This window comes from Pseudophryne corroboree, chromosome 8 (genome assembly GCF_028390025.1).
Source record: "Pseudophryne corroboree isolate aPseCor3 chromosome 8, aPseCor3.hap2, whole genome shotgun sequence".
Taxonomy (NCBI): domain Eukaryota; kingdom Metazoa; phylum Chordata; class Amphibia; order Anura; family Myobatrachidae; genus Pseudophryne; species Pseudophryne corroboree.
Genome location: NC_086451.1, coordinates 376,258,696 through 376,277,585, shown reverse-complemented (window position 1 = coordinate 376,277,585; position 18,890 = coordinate 376,258,696). Strand labels below are relative to the sequence as shown.

Genomic DNA, 18,890 nt, shown 5'->3' with positions numbered 1-18,890 from the left:
ACTTTCTTAGGCATTAATATACTAACAAACAGTGACCACGTGGCCTAATGGATAAGGCATCTGACTTCGGATCAGAAGATTGAGGGTTCGAGTCCCTTCGTGGTCATTGGATTCAATGTTATTTGTTTATACTGTATTTTTTTCATTAAGATGAAATATTTTGTAAGGAATATAATAATGAAATCAGAACAAACACAGCTCAAAGTAAAATATCTCAAAACCTTTGTTCTTTAAACTATTTAGCAAACTTTGTAGATTGCACAGCAGTCAATGTATCTTTAAGTTGATTTAAGGTTTCTCAAAATTCTAGGCTTGGGTATTGTAGAATACTAAACATTATTACTTTCTTTCAGAATCAATAACTAAAATAATTGTTGGATCAAAGTTTGTCATCTGAGTGTAAGATTATCCAAAACAGTTGTCTCAAAGAAACAAAACAAATATGTTTTTTACTTGAATCTTTATATTACTATACTTTCTTAGGCGTTAATCTTTGGACAGACATTGACCACGTGGCCTAATGGATAAGGCGTCTGACTTCAGATCAGAAGATTGAGGGTTCGAGTCCCTACGTGGTCATTGCCTTCAATGTTATTTGTTTATACTGTATTTTTTTTTTCATTAAGATGAAATATTTTGTAAGGAATGTAATAATGAAATCAGAACAAACACAGCTCAAAGTAAAATATCTCAAAACCTTTGTTCTTTAAACTATTTAGCAAACTTTGTAGATTGCACAGCAGTCAATGTATCTTTAAGTTGATTTAAGGTTTCTCAAAATTCTAGGCTTGGGTATTGTGGAATACTAAACATTATTATTTTCTTTCAGAATCAATAACTAAAATTATTGTTGGATCAAAGTTTGTCATCTGAGTGTAAGATTATCCAAAACAGTTGTCTCAAAGAAACAAAACAAATATGTTTTTTACTTGAATCTTTATATTACTATACTTTCTTAGGCGTTAACCTTTGGACACACTGTGACCACGTGGCCTAATGGATAAGGCATCTGACTTCGGATCAGAAGATTGAGGGTTAGAGTCCCTTCGTAGTCATTGGATTCAATGTTATTTGTTTATACTGTATTTTTTTCATTAAGATGAAATATTTTGTAAGGAATATAATAATGAAATCATAACAAACACAGCTCAAAGTAAAATATCTCAAAACCTTTGTTCTTTAAACTATTTAGCAAACTTTGTAGATTGCACAGCAGTCAATGTATCTTTAAGTTGATTTAAGGTTTCTCAAAATTCTAGGCTTGGGTATTGTGGAATACTAAACATTATTATTTTCTTTCAGAATCAATAACTAAAATTATTGTTGGATCAAAGTTTTTCATCTAGGTGTATATATTTTTACATAAAGATATCATCTTATGTTTGGATTTTAATAATGAAATCAGATCAAACATGATTCAAAGTGAAGAATCTCTAACCCTTTGGTCTTTAAACTATTCAGTAAACTTTGTAGATTGCACATCAACCATTAAATATATTTCTCAGTTTGTTTAAGGTTTCTCAAACTTCTTGAATGGGGTATTGTAGAATACTAAACAATTATAGTTTTATTCAGAATTAATAATTGAAATTATTGTTGAATTAAAGTTTGTCATCTGAGTGTAAGATTATCCAAAACAGTTGTCTCAAAGAAAGAAAACAAATATGTTTTTTACTTGAATCTTTAAATTACTATACTTTCTTAGGCGTTAATCTTTGGACAGACATTGACCACGTGGCCTAATGGATAAGGCGTCTGACTTCGGATCAGAAGATTGAGGGTTCGAGTCCCGTCGTAGTCATTGCCTTCAATGTTATTTGTTTATACTGTATTTTTTTCATTAAGATGAAATATTTTGTAAGGAATATAAAAATGAAATCAGAACAAACACAGCTCAAAGTAAAATATCTCAAAACCTTTGCTCTTTAAACTATTTAGCAAACTTTGTAGATTGCACAGCAGTCATTGTATCTTTAAGTTGATTTAAGGTTTCTCAAAATTCTAGGCTTGGGTATTGTGGAATACTAAACATTATTATTTTCTTTCAGAATCAATAACTAAAATTATTGTTGGATTAAAGTTTGTCATCTGAGAGTAAGATTATCCAAAACAGTTGTCTCAAAGAAACAAAACAAATATGTTTTTTACTTGAATCTTTATGTTACTATACTTTCTTAGGCATTAATATTTTGACAAACAGTGACCACGTGGCCTAATGGATAAGGCGTCTGACTTCGGATCAGAATATTGAGGGTTCGAGTCCCTTCGTGGTCATTGGATTCAATGTTATTTGTTTATACTGTATTTTTTTCATTAAGATGAAATATTTTGTAAGGAATATAATAATGAAATCAGAACAAACACAGCTCAAAGTAAAATATCTCAAAACCTTTGCTCTTTAAACTATTTAGCAAACTTTGTAGATTGCACAGCAGTCAATGTATCTTTAAGTTGATTTAAGGTTTCTCAAAATTCTAGGCTTGGGTATTGTGGAATACTAAACATTATTATTTTCTTTCAGAATCAATAACTTAAATTATTGTTTTATCAAAGTTTGTCATCTTAGTGTAAGATTATCCAAAACAGTTGTCTCAAAGAAACAAAACAAATGTGTTTTCTACTTGAATCTTTATATTACTATACTTTCTTAGGCGTTAATCTTTGGACACACGGTGACCACGTGGCCTAATGGATAAGGCATCTGACTTCGCATCAGAAGATTGAGGATTTGATTCCCTTCGTGGTCATTGGATTCAATGTTATTTGTTTATACTGTATTTTTTTCATTAAGATGAAATATTTTGTAAGGAATATAATAATGAAATTAGAACAAACACAGCTCAAAGTAAAATATCTCAAAACCTTTGTTCTTTAAACTATTTAGCAAACTTTGTAGATTGTACAGCAGTCAATGTATCTTTAAGTTGATTTAAGGTTTCTCAAAATTCTAGGCTTGGGTATTGTGGAATACTAAACATTATTATTTTCTTTCAGAATCAATAACTAAAATTATTGTTGGATCAAAGTTTGTCATCTAGGTGTATATATTTTACATAAAGATAACATCTTATGTTTGGATTTTAATAATGAAATCAGATCAAACATGATTCAAAGTGAAGAATCTCTAACCCTTTGGTCTTTAAACTATTCAGTAAACTTTGTAGATTGCACATCAACCATTACATATATTTCTCAGTTTGTTTAAGGTTTCTCAAACTTCTTGAATGGGGTATTGTAGAATACTAAACAATATTAGTTTTATTCAGAATTAATAATTGAAATTATTGTTGGATTAAAGTTTGTCATCTGAGTGTAAGATTATCCAAAACAGTTGTCTCAAAGAAAAAAACAAATATGTTTTTTACTTGAATCTTTATGTTACTATACTTTCTTAGGCATTAATATATTAACAAACAGTGACCACGTGGCCTAATGGATAAGGCGTCTGACTTCGGATCAGAAGATTGAGGGTTCGAGTCTCTTCGTGGTCATTGGATTCAATGTTATTTGTTTATACTGTATTTTTTTCATTAAGATGAAATATTTTGTAAGGAATATAATAATGAAATCAGAACAAACACAGCTCAAAGTAAAATATCTCAAAACCTTTGTTCTTTAAACTATTAAGCAAACTTTGTAGATTGCACAGCAGTCAATGTATCTTTAAGTTGATTTAAGGTTTCTCAAAATTCTAGGCTTGGGTATTGTGGAATACTAAACAATATTATTTTCTTTCAGAATCAATAACTAAAATTATTGTTGGAATAAAGTTTGTCATCTGAGTGTAAGATTATCCAAAACAGTTGTCTCAAAGAAACAAAACAAATATGTTTTTTACTTGAATCTTTATGTTACTATACTTTCTTAGGCATTAATATTTTGACAAACAGTGACCACGTGGCCTAATGGATAAGGCGTCTGACTTCGGATCAGAAGATTGAGGGTTCGAGTCCCTTCGTGGTCATTGGATTCAATGATATTTGTTTATACTGTATTTTTTTCATTAAGATGAAATATTTTGTAAGGAATATAATAATGAAATCAGAACAAACACAGCTCAAAGTAAAATATCTCAAAACCTTTGCTCTTTAAACTATTTAGCAAACTTTGTAGATTGCACAGCAGTCAATGTATCTTTAAGTTGATTTAAGGTTTCTCAAAATTCTAGGCTTGGGTATTGTGGAATACTAAACATTATTATTTTCTTTCAGAATCAATAACTAAAATTATTGTTTTATCAAAGTTTGTCATCTGAGTGTAAGATTATCCAAAACAGTTGTCTCAAAGAAACAAAACAAATATGTTTTTTACTTGAATCTTTATATTACTATACTTTCTTAGGCGTTAATCTTTGGACACACGGTGACCACGTGGCCTAATGGATAAGGCATCTGACTTCGGATCAGAAGATTGAGGATTCGAGACCCTTCGTGGTCATTGGATTCAATGTTATTTGTTTATACTGTATTTTTTTCATTAAGATGAAATATTTTGTAAGGAATATAATAATGAAATCAGAACTAACACAGCTCAAAGTAAAATATCTCAAAACGTTTGTTCTTTAAACTATTTAGCAAACTTTGTAGATTGCACAGCAGTCAATGTATCTTTAAGTTGATTTAAGGTTTCTCAAAATTCTAGGCTTGGGTATTGTGGAATACTAAACATTATTATTTTCTTTCAGAATCAATAACTAAAATTATTGTTGTATCAAAGTTTGTCATCTAGGTGTATATATTTTTACATAAAGATAACATCTTATGTTTGGATTTTAATAATGAAATCAGATCAAACATGATTCAAAGTGAAGAATCTCTAACCATTTGGTCTTTAAACTATTCAGTAAACTTTGTAGATTGCACATCAACCATTAAATATATTTCTCAGTTTGTTTAAGGTTTCTCAAACTTCTTGAATGGGGTATTGTAGAATACTAAACAATATTAGTTTTATTCAGAATTAATAATTGAAATTATTGTTGGATTAAAGTTTGTCATCTGAGTGTAAGATTATCCAAAACAGTTGTCTCAAAGAAAAAAACAAATATGTTTTTTACTTGAATCTTTATGTTACTATACTTTCTTAGGCATTAATATATTAACAAACAGTGACCATGTGGCCTAATGGATAAGGCGTCTGACTTCATATCAGAAGATTGAGGGTTCGAGTCCCTTCGTGGTCATTGGATTCAATGTTATTTGTTTATACTGTATTTTTTTTCATTAAGATGAAATATTTTGTAAGGAATATAATAATGAAATCAGAACAAACACAGCTCAAAGTAAAATATCTCAAAACCTTTGCTCTTTAAACTATTTAGCAAACTTTGTAGATTGCACAGCAGTCAATGTATCTTTAAGTTGATTTAAGGTTTCTCAAAATTCTAGGCTTGGGTATTGTGGAATACTAAACATTATTATTTTCTTTCAGAATCAATAACTAAAATTATTGTTGGATCAAAGTTTGTCATCTGAGTGTAAGATTGTCCAAAACAGTTGTCTCAAAGAAACAAAACAAATATGTTTTTTACTTGAATCTTTATATTACTATACTTTCTTAGGCGTTAATCTTTGGAGACACGGTGACCACGTGGCCTAATGGATAGGGCATCTGACTTCGGATCAGAAGATTGAGGTTTTTAGTCCCTTCGCGGTCATTGGATTCAATGTTATTTGTTTATACTGTATTTTTTTCATTAAGATTAATTATTTTGTAAGGAATATAATAATGAAATCAGAACAAACACAGCTCAAAGTAAAATATCTCAAAACCTTTGTTCTTTAAAATATTTAGCAAACTTTGTAGATTGCACAGCAGTCAATGTATCTTTAAGTTGATTTAAGGTTTCTCAAAATTCTAGGCTTGGGTATTGTGGAATACTAAACATTATTATTTTCTTTCAGAATCAATAACTAAAATTATTGTTGGATTAAAATTTGTCATCTGAGTGTAAGATTATCCAAAACAGTTGTCTCAAAGAAACAAAACAAATATGTTTTTTACTTGAATCTTTATGTTACTATACTTTCTTAGGCATTAATATTTTGACAAACAGTGACTACGTGGCCTAATGGATAAGGCGTCTGACTTCGGATCAGGAGATTGAGGGTTCGAGTCCCTTCGTGGTCATTGGATTCAATGTTATTTGTTTATACTGTATGTTTTTTTCATTAAGATGAAATATTTTGTAAGGAATATAATAATGAAATCAGAACAAACACAGCTCAAAGTAAAATATCTCAAAACCTTTGCTCTTTAAACTATTTAGCAAACTTTGTAGATTGCACAGCAGTCAATGTATCTTTAAGTTGATTTAAGGTTTTTTTAAAATTCTAGGCTTGGGTATTGTGGAATACTAAACATTATTATTTTCTTTCAGAATCAATAACTAAAATTATTGTTGGATCAAAGTTTGTCATCTGAGTGTAAGATTATCCAAAACAGTTGTCTCAAAGAAACAAAACAAATATGTTTTTTACTTGAATCTTTATATTACTATACTTTCTTAGGCGTTAATCTTTGGACACACAGTGACCACGTGGCCTAATGGATAGGGCATCTGACTTCGGATCAGAAGATTGAGGTTTTTAGTCCCTTCGCGGTCATTGGATTCAATGTTATTTGTTTATACTGTATTTTTTTCATTAAGATGAAATATTTTGTAAGGAATATAATAATGAAATCAGAACAAACATAGCTCAAAGTAAAATATCTCAAAACCTTTGCTCTTTAAACTATTTAGCAAACTTTGTAGATTGCACAGCAGTCAATGTATCTTTAAGTTGATTTAAGGTTTCTCAAAATTCTAGGCTTGGGTATTGTGGAATACTAAACATTATTATTTTCTTTCAGAATCAATAACTAAAATTATTGTTGGATCAAAGTTTGTCATCTAGGTGTATATATTTTTACATAAAGATAACATCTTATGTTTGGATTTTAATAATGAAATCAGATCAAACATGATTCAAAGTGAAGAATCTCTAACCCTTTGGTCTTTAAACTATTCAGTAAACTTTGTAGATTGCACATCAACCATTAAATATATTTCTCAGTTTGTTTAAGGTTTCTCAAACTTCTTGAATGGGGTATTGTAGAATACTAAACAATATTAGTTTTATTCAGAATTAATAATTGAAATTATTGTTGGATTAAAGTTTGTCATCTGAGTGTAAGATTATCCAAAACAGTTGTCTCAAAGAAAAAAACAAATATGTTTTTTACTTGAATCTTTATGTTACTATACTTTCTTAGGCATTAATATATTAACAAACAGTGACCATGTGGCCTAATGGATAAGGCGTCTGACTTCGTATCAGAAGATTGAGGGTTCGAGTCCCTTCGTGGTCATTGGATTCAATGTTATTTGTTTATACTGTATTTTTTTTCATTAAGATGAAATATTTTGTAAGGAATATAATAATGAAATCAGAACAAACACAGCTCAAAGTAAAATATCTCAAAACCTTTGCTCTTTAAACTATTTAGCAAACTTTGTAGATTGCACAGCAGTCAATGTATCTTTAAGTTGATTTAAGGTTTCTCAAAATTCTAGGCTTGGGTATTGTGGAATACTAAACATTATTATTTTCTTTCAGAATCAATAACTAAAATTATTGTTGGATTAAAATTTGTCATCTGATTGTAAGATTATCCAAAACAGTTGTCTCAAAGAAACAAAACAAATATGTTTTTTACTTGAATCTTTATGTTACTATACTTTCTTAGGCATTAATGTTTTGACAAACAGTGACCACGTGGCCTAATGGATAAGGCGTCTGACTTCGGATCAGGAGATTGAGGGTTCGAGTCCCTTCGTGGTCATTGGATTCAATGTTATTTGTTTATACTGTATGTTTTTTTCATTAAGATGAAATATTTTGTAAGGAATATAATAATGAAATCAGAACAAACACAGCTCAAAGTAAAATATCTCAAAACCTTTGCTCTTTAAACTATTTAGCAAACTTTGTAGATTGCACAGCAGTCAATGTATCTTTAAGTTGATTTAAGGTTTCTCAAAATTCTAGGCTTGGGTATTGTGGAATACTAAACATTATTATTTTCTTTCAGAATCAATAACTAAAATTATTGTTGGATCAAAGTTTGTCATCTGAGTGTAAGATTATCCAAAACAGTTGTCTCAAAGAAACAAAACAAATATGTTTTTTACTTGAATCTTTATATTACTATACTTTCTTAGGCGTTAATCTTTGGACACACGGTGACCACGTGGCCTAATGGATAGGGCATCTGACTTCGGATCAGAAGATTGAGGTTTTTAGTCCCTTCGCGGTCATTGGATTCAATGTTATTTGTTTATACTGTATTTTTTTCATTAAGATGAAATATTTTGTAAGGAATATAATAATGAAATCAGAACAAACATAGCTCAAAGTAAAATATCTCAAAACCTTTGCTCTTTAAACTATTTAGCAAACTTTGTAGATTGCACAGCAGTCAATGTATCTTTAAGTTGATTTAAGGTTTCTCAAAATTCTAGGCTTGGGTATTGTGGAATACTAAACATTATTATTTTCTTTCAGAATCAATAACTAAAATTATTGTTGGATCAAAGTTTGTCATCTGAGTGTAAGATTATCCAAAACAGTTGTCTCAAAGAAAAAAACAAATATGTTTTTTACTTGAATCTTTATGTTACTATACTTTCTTAGGCATTAATATATTAACAAGCAGTGACCATGTGGCCTAATGGATAAGGCGTCTGACTTTGTATCAGAAGATTGAGGGTTCGAGTCCCTTCGTGGTCATTGGATTCAATGTTATTTGTTTATACTGTATGTTTTTTTCATTAAGATGAAATATTTTGTAAGGAATATAATAATGAAATCAGAACAAACACAGCTCAAAGTAAAATATCTCAAAACCTTTGCTCTTTAAACTATTTAGCAAACTTTGTAGATTGCACAGCAGTCAATGTATCTTTAAGTTGATTTAAGGTTTCTCAAAATTCTAGGCTTGGGTATTGTGGAATACTAAACATTATTACTTTCTTTCAGAATCAATAACTAAAATAATTGTTGGATCAAAGTTTGTCATCTGAGTGTAAGATTATCCAAAACAGTTGTCTCAAAGAAACAAAACAAATATGTTTTTTACTTGAATCTTTATATTACTATACTTTCTTAAGCGTTAATCTTTGGACAGACATTGACCACGTGGCCTAATGGATAAGGCGTCTGACTTTGGATCAGAAGATTGAGGGTTCGAGTCCCTTTGTGGTCATTGCCTTCAATGTTATTTGTTTATACTGTATTTTTTTTTTCATTAAGATGAAATATTTTGTAAGGAATATAATAATGAAATCAGAACAAACACAGCTCAAAGTAAAATATCTCAAAACCTTTGTTCTTTAAACTATTTAGCAAACTTTGTAGATTGCACAGCAGTCAATGTATCTTTAAGTTGATTTAAGGTTTCTCAAAATTCTAGGCTTGGGTATTGTGGAATACTAAACATTATTATTTTCTTTCAGAATCAATAACTAAAATTATTGTTGGATCAAAGTTTGTCATCTGAGTGTAAGATTATCCAAAACAGTTGTCTCAAAGAAACAAAACAAATATGTTTTTTACTTGAATCTTTATATTACTATACTTTCTTAGGCGTTAATCTTTGGACACACTGTGACCACGTGGCCTAATGGATAAGGCATCTGACTTCGGATCAGAAGATTGAGGGTTAGAGTCCCTTCGTAGTCATTGGATTCAATGTTATTTGTTTATACTGTATTTTTTTCATTAAGATGAAATATTTTGTAAGGAATATAATAATGAAAGCATAACAAACACAGCTCAAAGTAAAATATCTCAAAACCTTTGTTCTTTAAACTATTTAGCAAACTTTGTAGATTGCACAGCAGTCAATGTATCTTTAAGTTGATTTAAGGTTTCTCAAAATTCTAGGCTTGGGTATTGTGGAATACTAAACATTATTATTTTCTTTCAGAATCAATAACTAAAATTATTGTTGGATCAAAGTTTGTCATCTAGGTGTATATATTTTTACATAAAGATAACATCTTATGTTTGGATTTTAATAATGAAATCAGATCAAACATGATTCAAAGTGAAGAATCTCTAACCCTTTGGTCTTTAAACTATTCAGTAAACTTTGTAGATTGCACATCAACCATTAAATATATTTCTCAGTTTGTTTAAGGTTTCTCAAACTTCTTGAATGGGGTATTGTAGAATACTAAACAATATTAGTTTTATTCAGAATTAATAATTGAAATTATTGTTGAATTAAAGTTTGTCATCTGAGTGTAAGATTATCCAAAACAGTTGTCTCAAAGAAAGAAAACAAATGTTTTTACTTGAATCTTTAAATTACTATACTTTCTTAGGCGTTAATCTTTGGACAGACATTGACCATGTGGCCTAATGGATAAGGCGTCTGACTTCGGATAAGAAGATTGAGGGTTCGAGTCCCATCGTGGTCATTGCCTTCAATGTTATTTGTTTATACTGTATTTTTTTCATTAAGATTAAATATTTTGTAAGGAATATAAAAATGAAATCAGAACAAACACAGCTCAAAGTAAAATATCTCAAAACCTTTGCTCTTTAAACTATTTAGCAAACTTTGTAGATTGCACAGCAGTCAATGTATCTTTAAGTTGATTTAAGGTTTCACAAAATTCTAGGCTTGGGTATTGTGGAATACTAAACATTATTATTTTCTTTCAGAATCAATAACTAAAATTATTGTTGGATTAAAGTTTGTCATCTGAGAGTAAGATTATCCAAAACAGTTGTCTCAAAGAAACAAAACAAATATGTTTTTTACTTGAATCTTTATGTTACTATACTTTCTTAGGCATTAATATTTTGACAAACAGTGACCACGTGGCCTAATGGATAAGGCGTCTGACTTCGGATCAGAATATTGAGGGTTCGAGTCCCTTCGTGGTCATTGGATTCAATGTTATTTGTTTATACTGTATTTTTTTCATTAAGATGAAATATTTTGTAAGGAATATAATAATGAAATCAGAACAAACACAGCTCAAAGTAAAATATCTCAAAACCTTTGCTCTTTAAACTATTTAGCAAACTTTGTAGATTGCACAGCAGTCAATGTATCTTTAAGTTGATTTAAGGTTTCTCAAAATTCTAGGCTTGGGTATTGTGGAATACTAAACATTATTATTTTCTTTCAGAATCAATAACTTAAATTATTGTTTTATCAAAGTTTGTCATCTGAGTGTAAGATTATCCAAAACAGTTGTCTCAAAGAAACAAAACAAATATGTTTTTTACTTGAATCTTTATATTACTATACTTTCTTAGGCGTTAATCTTTGGACACACGGTGACCACGTGGCCTAATGGATAAGGCATCTGACTTCGGATCAGAAGATTGAGGATTCGAGACCCTTCGTGGTCATTGGATTCAATGTTATTTGTTTATACTGTATTTTTTCATTAAGATGAAATATTTTGTAAGGAATATAATAATGAAATCAGAACAAACACAGCTCAAAGTAAAATATCTCAAAACGTTTGTTCTTTAAACTATTTAGCAAACTTTGTAGATTGCACAGCAGTCAATGTATCTTTAAGTTGATTTAAGGTTTCTCAAAATTCTAGGCTTGGGTATTGTGGAATACTAAACATTATTATTTTCTTTCAGAATCAATAACTAAAATTATTGTTGGATCAAAGTTTGTCATCTAGGTGTATATATTTTTACATAAAGATAACATCTTGTGTTTGGATTTTAATAATGAAATCAGATCAAACATGATTCAAAGTGAAGAATCTCTAACCCTTTGGTCTTTAAACTATTCAGTAAACTTTGTAGATTGCACATCAACCATTAAATATATTTCTCAGTTTGTTTAAGGTTTCTCAAACTTCTTGAATGGGGTATTGTAGAATACTAAACAATATTAGTTTTATTCAGAATTAATAATTGAAATTATTGTTGGATTAAAGTTTGTCATCTGAGTGTAAGATTATCCAAAACAGTTGTCTCAAAGAAAAAAACAAATATGTTTTTTACTTGAATCTTTATGTTACTATACTTTCTTAGGCATTAATATATTAACAAACAGTGACCATGTGGCCTAATGGATAAGGCGTCTGACTTCGTATCAGAAGATTGAGGGTTCGAGTCCCTTCGTGGTCATTGGATTCAATGTTATTTGTTTATACTGTATTTTTTTTCATTAAGATGAAATATTTTGTAAGGAATATAATAATGAAATCAGAACAAACACAGCTCAAAGTAAAATATCTCAAAACCTTTGCTCTTTAAACTATTTAGCAAACTTTGTAGATTGCACAGCAGTCAATGTATCTTTAAGTTGATTTAAGGTTTCTCAAAATTCTAGGCTTGGGTATTGTGGAATACTAAACATTATTATTTTCTTTCAGAATCAATAACTAAAATTATTGTTGGATCAAAGTTTGTCATCTGAGTGTAAGATTGTCCAAAACAGTTGTCTCAAAGAAACAAAACAAATATGTTTTTTACTTGAATCTTTATATTATAATACTTTCTTAGGCGTTAATCTTTGGAGACACGGTGACCACGTGGCCTAATGGATAGGGCATCTGACTTCGGATCAGAAGATTGAGGTTTTTAAACCCTTCGCGGTCATTGGATTCAATGTTATTTGTTTATACTGTATTTTTTTCATTAAGATTAAATATTTTGTAAGGAATATAATAATGAAATCAGAACAAACACAGCTCAAAGTAAAATATCTCAAAACCTTTGTTCTTTAAAATATTTAGCAAACTTTGTAGATTGCACAGCAGTCAATGTATCTTTAAGTTGATTTAAGGTTTCTCAAAATTCTAGGCTTGGGTATTGTGGAATACTAAACATTATTATTTTCTTTCAGAATCAATAACTAAAATTATTGTTGGATCAAAGTTTGTCATCTGAGTGTAAGATTATCCAAAACAGTTGTCTCAAAGAAACAAAACAAATATGTTTTTTACTTGAATCTTTATATTACTATACTTTCTTAGGCGTTAATCTTTGGACACACTGTGACCACGTGGCCTAATGGATAAGGCATCTGACTTCGGATCAGAAGATTGAGGGTTAGAGTCCCTTCGTAGTCATTGGATTCAATGTTATTTGTTTATACTGTATTTTTTTCATTAAGATGAAATATTTTGTAAGGAATATAATAATGAAATCATAACAAACACAGCTCAAAGTAAAATATCTCAAAACCTTTGTTCTTTAAACTATTTAGCAAACTTTGTAGATTGCACAGCAGTCAATGTATCTTTAAGTTGATTTAAGGTTTCTCAAAATTCTAGGCTTGGGTATTGTGGAATACTAAACTTTATTATTTTCTTTCAGAATCAATAACTAAAATTATTGTTGGATTAAAGTTTGTCATCTGAGAGTAAGATTATCCAAAACAGTTGTCTCAAAGAAACAAAACAAATATGTTTTTTACTTGAATCTTTATGTTACTATACTTTCTTAGGCATTAATATTTTGACAAACAGTGACCACGTGGCCTAATGGATAAGGCGTCTGACTTCGGATCAGAATATTGAGGGTTCGAGTCCCTTCGTGGTCATTGGATTCAATGTTATTTGTTTATACTGTATTTTTTTCATTAAGATGAAATATTTTGTAAGGAATATAATAATGAAATCAGAACAAACACAGCTCAAAGTAAAATATCTCAAAACCTTTGCTCTTTAAACTATTTAGCAAACTTTGTAGATTGCACAGCAGTCAATGTATCTTTAAGTTGATTTAAGGTTTCTCAAAATTCTAGGCTTGGGTATTGTGGAATACTAAACATTATTATTTTCTTTCAGAATCAATAACTTAAATTATTGTTTTATCAAAGTTTGTCATCTGAGTGTAAGATTATCCAAAACAGTTGTCTCAAAGAAACAAAACAAATATGTTTTTTACTTGAATCTTTATATTACTATACTTTCTTAGGCGTTAATCTTTGGACACACGGTGACCACGTGGCCTAATGGATAAGGCATCTGACTTCGGATCAGAAGATTGAGGATTCGAGACCCTTCGTGGTCATTGGATTCAATGTTATTTGTTTATACTGTATTTTTTTCATTAAGATGAAATATTTTGTAAGGAATATAATAATGAAATCAGAACAAACACAGCTCAAAGTAAAATATCTCAAAACGTTTGTTCTTTAAACTATTTAGCAAACTTTGTAGATTGCACAGCAGTCAATGTATCTTTAAGTTGATTTAAGGTTTCTCAAAATTCTAGGCTTGGGTATTGTGGAATACTAAACATTATTATTTTCTTTCAGAATCAATAACTAAAATTATTGTTGGATCAAAGTTTGTCATCTGAGTGTAAGATTATCCAAAACAGTTGTCTCAAAGAAACAAAACAAATATGTTTTTTACTTGAATCTTTATATTACTATACTTTCTTAGGCGTTAATCTTTGGACACACAGTGACCACGTGGCCTAATGGATAGGGCATCTGACTTCGGATCAGAAGATTGAGGTTTTTAGTCCCTTCGCGGTCATTGGATTCAATGTTATTTGTTTATACTGTCTTTTTTTCATTAAGATTAAATATTTTGTAAGGAATATAATTATGAAATCAGGACAAACATAGCTCAAAGTAAAATATCTCAAAACCTTTGCTCTTTAAACTATTTAGCAAACTTTGTAGATTGCACAGCAGTCAATGTATCTTTAAGTTGATTTAAGGTTTCTCAAAATTCTAGGCTTGGGTATTGTGGAATACTAAACATTATTATTTTCTTTCAGAATCAATAACTAAAATTATTGTTGGATCAAAGTTTGTCATCTTGGTGTATATATTTTTACATAAAGATAACATCTTATGTATGGATTATAATAATGAAATCAGATCAAACATGATTCAAAGTGAAGAATCTCTAACCCTTTGGTCTTTAAACTATTCAGTAAACTTTGTAGATTGCACATCAACCATTAAATATATTTCTCAGTTTGTTTAAGGTTTCTCAAACTTCTTGAATGGGGTATTGTAGAATACTAAACAATATTAGTTTTATTCAGAATTAATAATTGAAATTATTGTTGGATTAAAGTTTGTCATCTGAGTGTAAGATTATCCAAAACAGTTGTCTCAAAGAAACAAAACAAATATGTTTTTTACTTGAATCTTTTTATTACTATACTTTCTTAGGCGTTAATCTTTGGGCAGGCATTGACCACGTGGCCTAATGGATAAGGCGTCTGACTTCGGATCAGAAGATTGAAGGTTCGAGTCCCTTCGTGGTCATTGCCTTCAATGTTATTTGTTTATACTGTATTTTTTCATTAAGATGAAATATTTTGTAAGGAATATAATAATGAAATCAGAACAAACACAGCTCAAAGTAAAATATCTCAAAACCTTTGTTCTTTAAACTATTTAGCAAACTTTGTAGATTGCACAGCAGTCAATGTATCTTTAAGTTGATTTAAGGTTTCTCAAAATTCTAGGCTTGGGTATTGTGGAATACTAAACATTATTATTTTCTTTCAGAATCAATAACTAAAATTATTGTTGGATCAAAGTTTGTCATCTAGGTGTATATATTTCTACATAAAGATAACATCTTATGTTTGGATTTTAATAATGAAATCAGATCAAACATGATTCAAAGTGAAGAATCTCTAACCCTTTGGTCTTTAAACTATTCAGTAAACTTTGTAGATTGCACATCAACCATTAAATATATTTCTCAGTTTGTTTAAGGTTTCTCAAACTTCTTGAATGGGGTATTGTAGAATACTAAACAATATTAGTTTTATTCAGAATTAATAATTGAAATTATTGTTGCATTAAAGTTTGTTATCTGAGTGTAAGATTATCCAAAAGAGTTGTCTCAAAGAAACAAAACAAATATGTTTTTTTTTTTTATTCAATACTTTTTTATTGATTTTCTGTTTTTCATTAAACAAAATTACAAAGAAAAAACAACGCAAACCCACAACAGATCCCCAACCCAGGGAATGCGCAGATTCCCATGTCCAGTAGGGACCAGTTAACACAGTTATCACAGTAAACAGGTGCAGGCTTACAATCCGAGACATAAATGAAAAGTTAGAAGCAATATCACATGTTAACATGAAGCTTACAGAACATTTTATGCTGTACATGGTCGTCTATGGCAACACATCATAAATATTGAGCTGATCACAGAGCTATAGCACTGGCACGGGAATGGCCAACCGCGGGCGCCAGGGGACATGTAGCCCTCAGTAGCGGGTGCTCAGATGCCCCGGGTCCCAGAGAGCGGGGACTCAAGCCATCTACCCCACAGGTCCTGATATTTTTTCTCCGCTTTCCTAGCTAAGTATACATATTTCTCATGAGAGGCCGTATCATTTACAAGTGAGACCCAGGACCGTAGTGTGGGCGCATCCTTGGCTAGCCAAAGCCTGGCGATACACACCTTAGCCAGGCCACACAGATTAATTACATATCGTTTGGCAGGGGGGTCCAGGGCATCCTCCTCCACAGCAGATAACACACATGTCGTCGGGGAGCATACAGACGAGGGAATACCCGTTGACACCAGGGCGTCAGCAACACCCGACCAGAATACGGCTACCTTAGGACATAGCCAGATAATGTGCCAAAAGTCTGCATCCAGACTATCGCATTTAGGACATCTGGAGGAGTTGGTACCCCCTATGTGTCGCAAACGCACCGGCGTCATATATACTCTGTGTATTATAAACAGTTGGATTTGTTGATATCTAGTGGTGGTAGTGGATAATCGTGGAGAACATAACGCACCCTCCCAGATCTCATCAGATATGGCACCCAAGTCAGATTCCCACTTGTCCCTGAGAAGGGACAACGGGTCAGAGTAGTGAGACCGAAGCATGCTTGTATAAATATTGGACACCAAATGCCCGCTTCCCAGGGATTGTAGGAGAGACTTGACCGGGGAGTCAGCAATCATTGGAGGAGTATCGGGAAATTGTGCGTTAAGTGCATGTCGCAGCTGCAGGTATCGGTAGAAATGTGAAGAGGGTATACTGTAATCCTGTTGAAGCTGCAGGAAGGACCTCAGTATACCATCGTTATATAAGTGTCCCAGGGACGTCACTCCACACCTCCCCCACACCGCCCCAGTCCGTAGCAAAGCCAATTCTGGGAAGCCAAGGGCATTGTCCAGAGGAGTATCAGGGTCAATACCCTGGCCTAGTAGGATAACATGTACCTGTTTCCATATGAGGACGGCTTGTCTTATTATAGGGATCTTGGACAAGTTAGGGTTCCCACAAAGAAGCATCTGTAATGGAGTGCTGGCAGGGTAGACCTGCAAAAGCATTTGTGAGTGTATAGTGAGAGCATCCGGGGCATTCACCCACTCCCATATATGTACCAACTGCGCGGCATAATAATAAAATTGAAATATAGGGAGAGCTAAGCCTCCCAGAACTTTCGGCCTGGAAAGGACGTCAAGTCTCAACCGTGCTCTCCTGCTGGCCCATATTAAAGAAGAGAGCAAACTGTCAATCTGTCTAAATGTCTTCAAGTTAATATATATAGGGGATTGTTGGAGAACATAAAGGAGTTTTGGCAAATATACCATTTTTACCAAATTGACCCTGCCAGTAACAGTCAGGGGCAAGGACCCCCAAACCCTGACCTTCGAGCGAAGATACCTCATCTGCGGCATGATATTAAGGGAAACATAGGTACAAGGGTCATTCGATACCCATATACCTAGGTATTTGAAAGACTCTACCCATTTAAGGGGGATTTGGATCACTGAGGCTTCCATGACCGGGCCTCTAAGTGGAGTAATGGTGGATTTATCCCAGTTAATTTTGAGCCCAGAGAATCGTCCATAGTCAGTTATTAAGTCAAGGAGTTTAGGTAAGGAGGAAACGTAGTCGTCCACAAAGAGCAACAGGTCATCAGCGTATAACGCTATCCTGTCCTCTCTTGCGCCAACCCTAATACCCACAACATCCCGAGTTGCCCTAATCAAACATGCTAGTGGCTCAATAGCAATGGCAAACAGAGTCGGAGACAGAGGGCAGCCCTGCCTCGTTCCCCTGGATAGGGGGAAGGAGTCCGAAACAAACCCGTTCACCGAGACTCTGGCCATGGGCTGAAAGTATAATAATTTAACATAATTGATAAAGTTGGGGCCCACACCAAATCTACTCATAGCCTCCCAGAGGAAGGCCCACTCCACCGAATCAAAGGCCTTTGCGGCATCTAAGGAGACTATAACGGCAGAGCAGTCCTCCTCCTGAGAAACTTGGAAATGAGTGAACAGGCGCCTCAAATTCACAGCAGTGGACTTGCCAGGCATGAAGCCCGTTTGGTCAGGGTGAATAATTTGAGAGATAACCCGGCCAAGTCTGGAAGCTAGAACCTTGGCCAGGATTTTAATATCCGTGGGCAGCAGGGAAATAGGACGGTAGGATTCAACCCTCCTGGGGTCCTTATCTGGCTTGGGAATCACTATAATCAAAGCCTCCGCCATAGACGGGGGAAGCGCACTTTGGGCAAAAATTTCACTGAACAACTCAAGCAACCGAGGGGCAAAGAATTTTGTATGTTTCTTGTACAGTTCTGATGGGATGCCATCAAGGCCAGGGGCCTTACCATCGGGGGAGGCAGAGATCGCAAGCTCAATCTCCTCCACCGACAAAGGAGCGTCTAGAAGGGCCCTGGCCTCACTGGAGATATGGGGCAAGTGGACTCCATCCAAGTAGTCACACAGTTCTACTGGGGAACAGGTCAATTTAGAACTATATAGTGCCTGATAGTATGAGACAAATTCCGCCACGATCTGTGGGGTGCGGTCCAGCACCGACCCGGCTGAATCCAAAATCTCCACTACAGTATGAGAGGAACGGTCACCCCTTGCAAGATTGGCCAAATAAGAA

At 32.5% G+C, this 18,890-nt stretch overlaps 20 non-coding genes across 20 annotated transcripts; all 20 read left to right on the top strand.

Annotated features, from left to right (window-relative positions):
- The first annotated feature begins 33 nt into the window (after positions 1-33).
- On the top strand, positions 34-106 carry TRNAR-UCG (transfer RNA arginine (anticodon UCG)). The gene has a single exon. It is a non-coding gene; the product is annotated as a tRNA-Arg (tRNA).
- Positions 107-982: 876 nt separating this feature from the next.
- Positions 983-1,055, top strand: TRNAR-UCG (transfer RNA arginine (anticodon UCG)). The gene has a single exon. It is a non-coding gene; the product is annotated as a tRNA-Arg (tRNA).
- A 673-nt stretch (positions 1,056-1,728) lies between these two features.
- TRNAR-UCG (transfer RNA arginine (anticodon UCG)) lies at positions 1,729-1,801 on the top strand. The gene has a single exon. It is a non-coding gene; the product is annotated as a tRNA-Arg (tRNA).
- A 400-nt stretch (positions 1,802-2,201) lies between these two features.
- Positions 2,202-2,274, top strand: TRNAR-UCG (transfer RNA arginine (anticodon UCG)). The gene has a single exon. It is a non-coding gene; the product is annotated as a tRNA-Arg (tRNA).
- Positions 2,275-3,418: 1,144 nt separating this feature from the next.
- TRNAR-UCG (transfer RNA arginine (anticodon UCG)) lies at positions 3,419-3,491 on the top strand. The gene has a single exon. It is a non-coding gene; the product is annotated as a tRNA-Arg (tRNA).
- Positions 3,492-3,891: 400 nt separating this feature from the next.
- Positions 3,892-3,964, top strand: TRNAR-UCG (transfer RNA arginine (anticodon UCG)). Its single transcript has one exon. It is a non-coding gene; the product is annotated as a tRNA-Arg (tRNA).
- Positions 3,965-4,364: 400 nt separating this feature from the next.
- TRNAR-UCG (transfer RNA arginine (anticodon UCG)) lies at positions 4,365-4,437 on the top strand. Its single transcript has one exon. It is a non-coding gene; the product is annotated as a tRNA-Arg (tRNA).
- A 1,619-nt stretch (positions 4,438-6,056) lies between these two features.
- On the top strand, positions 6,057-6,129 carry TRNAR-UCG (transfer RNA arginine (anticodon UCG)). Its single transcript has one exon. It is a non-coding gene; the product is annotated as a tRNA-Arg (tRNA).
- A 1,148-nt stretch (positions 6,130-7,277) lies between these two features.
- On the top strand, positions 7,278-7,350 carry TRNAR-UCG (transfer RNA arginine (anticodon UCG)). The gene has a single exon. It is a non-coding gene; the product is annotated as a tRNA-Arg (tRNA).
- A 401-nt stretch (positions 7,351-7,751) lies between these two features.
- TRNAR-UCG (transfer RNA arginine (anticodon UCG)) lies at positions 7,752-7,824 on the top strand. The gene has a single exon. It is a non-coding gene; the product is annotated as a tRNA-Arg (tRNA).
- Positions 7,825-8,698: 874 nt separating this feature from the next.
- Positions 8,699-8,771, top strand: TRNAQ-UUG (transfer RNA glutamine (anticodon UUG)). The gene has a single exon. It is a non-coding gene; the product is annotated as a tRNA-Gln (tRNA).
- Positions 8,772-9,173: 402 nt separating this feature from the next.
- On the top strand, positions 9,174-9,246 carry TRNAQ-UUG (transfer RNA glutamine (anticodon UUG)). Its single transcript has one exon. It is a non-coding gene; the product is annotated as a tRNA-Gln (tRNA).
- A 403-nt stretch (positions 9,247-9,649) lies between these two features.
- TRNAR-UCG (transfer RNA arginine (anticodon UCG)) lies at positions 9,650-9,722 on the top strand. The gene has a single exon. It is a non-coding gene; the product is annotated as a tRNA-Arg (tRNA).
- Positions 9,723-10,865: 1,143 nt separating this feature from the next.
- Positions 10,866-10,938, top strand: TRNAR-UCG (transfer RNA arginine (anticodon UCG)). The gene has a single exon. It is a non-coding gene; the product is annotated as a tRNA-Arg (tRNA).
- A 400-nt stretch (positions 10,939-11,338) lies between these two features.
- TRNAR-UCG (transfer RNA arginine (anticodon UCG)) lies at positions 11,339-11,411 on the top strand. Its single transcript has one exon. It is a non-coding gene; the product is annotated as a tRNA-Arg (tRNA).
- Positions 11,412-12,082: 671 nt separating this feature from the next.
- Positions 12,083-12,155, top strand: TRNAR-UCG (transfer RNA arginine (anticodon UCG)). The gene has a single exon. It is a non-coding gene; the product is annotated as a tRNA-Arg (tRNA).
- Positions 12,156-13,029: 874 nt separating this feature from the next.
- TRNAR-UCG (transfer RNA arginine (anticodon UCG)) lies at positions 13,030-13,102 on the top strand. Its single transcript has one exon. It is a non-coding gene; the product is annotated as a tRNA-Arg (tRNA).
- Positions 13,103-13,502: 400 nt separating this feature from the next.
- Positions 13,503-13,575, top strand: TRNAR-UCG (transfer RNA arginine (anticodon UCG)). The gene has a single exon. It is a non-coding gene; the product is annotated as a tRNA-Arg (tRNA).
- Positions 13,576-13,975: 400 nt separating this feature from the next.
- Positions 13,976-14,048, top strand: TRNAR-UCG (transfer RNA arginine (anticodon UCG)). The gene has a single exon. It is a non-coding gene; the product is annotated as a tRNA-Arg (tRNA).
- A 1,146-nt stretch (positions 14,049-15,194) lies between these two features.
- TRNAR-UCG (transfer RNA arginine (anticodon UCG)) lies at positions 15,195-15,267 on the top strand. Its single transcript has one exon. It is a non-coding gene; the product is annotated as a tRNA-Arg (tRNA).
- The last annotated feature ends 3,623 nt before the right edge of the window (positions 15,268-18,890 follow it).